At 43.0% G+C, this 3,645-nt stretch overlaps 1 pseudogene; it reads left to right on the forward strand.

Annotated features, from left to right (window-relative positions):
• The first annotated feature begins 352 nt into the window (after positions 1-352).
• Positions 353-2,820, forward strand: LOC125264669 (annotated as a pseudogene).
• Positions 2,821-3,645: the final 825 nt, after the last annotated feature.

Genomic DNA, 3,645 nt, shown 5'->3' on the forward strand with positions numbered 1-3,645 from the left:
CATCCTGTGAATAAAATGTCCTGTATAAATGAATTGGCATTGTTTCGCCCATATAAAGACAAATGGTCTTTACTCATGTTTATTAATTATAGGCGAGTCTTTTATGTCACTTGGCTTTCAGTTTAGCATGGGAAGCACAACCTTTGGCAAAATTGTGGAAGAAACTTGTGAAGTTTTACACCACACTATGAAGGAGGATTATTTGAAGGTTTGCAATCATATGCAAAAAAGAATATTCATAATATTCACTTAAGTATTGCCAGATTATTTTGACTTTATTACAAATGAACTAACATGAACTAACAATGAAAAATACTTTAACATAACATATTTCAACATCCATCTAGAGAAACCTGAGGCTGCTGACTTCCACACTCTGCTTGCCTCATTTGATCTCAAGCAAGTGGCTACCTCAGCTACCCACAAATCAGGTAACCAATTGGACCTCATCTACACACGCTGTGGCTCCACCGACAATACACTGGTTACTCCACTACACAACCTCAGACCACTTTCTCATCACTTTTAATCTCAACCTGACCCCTAACTCAACACACACTCCACCACATGTTACTTTTCGGCGAAACCTACGCTCCCTTTCACCTTCCCGCCTATCCTCTTTGGTCTCATCCACACTTCCTCCCCCTAACCAGTTCTCATCACTGGACACTAACAATGCTACTGACACTCTTTGCACCACTCTAACATCTTGCTTAGATGACTTCTGCCCCCTTTTAACCAGACCAGCCCGTGCCACCCCTTCTGCCCCCTGGCTCTCTGATGCTCTCAGTGAGCATCGGTCTAGACTCAGGGCTGCAGAGAGGAAGTGGCGCAAATCTAAAGATCCTACTGACCTTAGCTTATATCAGTCACTCCTTTCTGCTTTCTCTACTAATGTCTCCAATGCTAAAACCACACACTATCACACTAAAATTAACAATTCGACTGATTCCCGCACACTTTTCAAAACCTTCTCTTCCCTTCTTTGCCCTCCTCCCCTCCCTCCCTCCCACATCAGCTCTTACAGCTGATGACTTTGCCACATTCTTCACACATAAAATAACAACCATCAGCAGCCAATTCTCCACACCACACACTGATAACAACATCTTAACGGAAAACACACAAATTCTCCCCTCCTTCTCCATGCTCTCTGAGGCAGATGTTTCAAAACTCATCCTTTCCAATCACCCTACTACCTGTCCGCTAGACCCTATCCCCACTCATCTTCTTCAGGCCATCTCCTCCTCAATTCTACCTGCACTCACTCACATTATCAATTCTTCCCTTCACACTGGAACATTTCCCACAGTTTTTAAGCAGGCTAGGATTACCCCACTGCTTAAGAAACCCACTCTGAATCCAGCACTTTTAGAAAACTACAGACCAGTATTCCTTCTTCCTTTCATTGCTAAGACACTTGAGAGAGTTGTATTCAACCAACTGTCTACTTATCTCACACAGAACAACCTTCTGGACATCCACCAGTCTGGTTTCAAGAGTGGCCACTCAACTGAGACAGCCCTGCTCTCAGTCACTGAAGCCCTGAGACTGGCACGAGCAACTTCAAAATCATCAGTACTCATCTTGCTGGATCTGTCTGCTGCTTTTGACACAGTTAACCACCAGATCCTCCTGTCAACACTCATGTCGAAGGGCATCTTGGGAACCGCACTCCAGTGGTTCAAGTCTTACCTCTCAGGTAGGTCCTTCAGGGTATCTTGGAGAGGTGAGGTGTCCAAGTCACATCATCTTGCTACTGGGGTGCCTCAGGGCTCCGTGCTTGGACCGCTTGTCTTCTACATGTCATCACTAGGAACTGCCATTCAGGATCAAGGTTTCTCCTATCACTGTTATGCTGATGACACACAACTCTACCTCTCATTCCAACCAGATGATCCAACGGTTGCTGGTCGCATCGCAGCCTGTCTGACAGCCATTTATGCCTGGATGAAGGACCACCACCTTCAACTCAACCTTGCAAAAACAGAACTGCTTGTGCTCGGTGCCAACCCAACACTTCATCATAACCTTTCAATTCAACTTGGGTCGTCAACCATTACTGCTTCCAAGACAGCCAGGAACCTTGGAGTGGTGATGGATGATTGTTTAAGCTTCACAGATCATATTGCTACAAACGGCCCGGTCCTGCAGATTTGCCTTGTACAACATCAGGAAGATTAGATCCTTCCTATCGGAGCATTCCACACAAATCCTTGTCCAAGCTCTTGCTCTATCCAGACTGGACTATTGTAATTCTCTCTTGGCTGTTCTTCCAGCATGCCCTGTCAAGCCTCTACAACTGATCCAGAATGCTGCAGCAAGACTGGTCTTCAACGAGCCGAAGAGAGCGTAAGTCACTCCTCTCTTCATCAGTCTACATTGGCTGCCAGTAGCTGCTCGCATCCAATTCAAGGCTCTGATGTTTGCCTACAGAACGACCGCTGGCTCTGCACCGCTATACTTTAACTCACTACTTCAGACTTATGCACCCTCCAGAAACTTGCGTTCTGCAAGTGAACGGCGTCTTGTGGTGCCATCACAAAGGAGCACAAAATCACTCTCACGGACCTTCTCCGGGTCTGTTCCTGGCTGGTGAAATGACCTGCCACGCTCTATCCGAAAAAATGCTAAAGACATATCTTTTTCGTCAGCACTTGACCCAGTAATAGTAGCACTTATCTTGATTTTTATTCTTCCATCTATTTGTGTATTTATTTAAAAAAAAAAAAATCCTTTCTACGAGCATGTTACTGTCATAACTGTGACTTGACACAGCACTTACATACTGTTGTTCTCATGTTGATTTGATTGATTCTACTATTCTCATTTGTAAGTCGCTTTGGATAAAAGCGTCTGCTAAATGACTAAATGTAAATGTAAATATTAAGTTTTGTTAATGATAGTTTTAACATTTACTGAGACATTAAAATCCAGAGTTGTATTTGTCAACATTTATGCACTATGATCTAACACAAAAACATAATAATTTAATTTTTAGTAACGTTAACAAACGCTTTAAAAATGTTTGGTTAACTGTTAGTTCACGTTAGCCAATGCATTATCTAATGTTAATAAAACATTATATTAAGTATTGTCATTTACATTGATGTTACATTTCGCAGGATGTGCTTCTAGGGGATCATACTGATTATGTCATTTTCAACTAGCATTTCAATTGAGCTGTGCATTCTTAATGTGATATTGTCATGTTTACAGACACCAACCTCTGAAGAACAGAGGCGGAAAATTGCTGAACAGTTTGACATGAATTGCCAATTCCCTCATTGCCTTGGTGCAATAGATGGAAAACATATCTTCATTCAACCCCCAGCCAACAGCGGCAGCACATTCTACAACTACAAGTCCAGGTTTTCTATCCTGTTGATGGCTGTAGTGGATGCCAATTACAGATTTATCTACACAAATGTGGGAGTTCAAGGCAGAGTTTCAGATGCAGGTTTATTTGCATCTATCATAGGGGTATCCCCCTACCTGTTCTCACAACAGCAGCAAATATAGTTAAAGATGAAGACAGGACAGTGAAGTCTGTGGGAAAGGACTTTGCCATTTGCCACACAACCCACTATCGTTTCAATAAAAAAGTGAGAGAAGCTAGGCCCAGGAGAGGAGGTAAAGGCAGGG

This window comes from Megalobrama amblycephala, linkage group LG1 (assembly GCF_018812025.1).
Source record: "Megalobrama amblycephala isolate DHTTF-2021 linkage group LG1, ASM1881202v1, whole genome shotgun sequence".
Lineage (NCBI taxonomy): Eukaryota > Metazoa > Chordata > Actinopteri > Cypriniformes > Xenocyprididae > Megalobrama > Megalobrama amblycephala.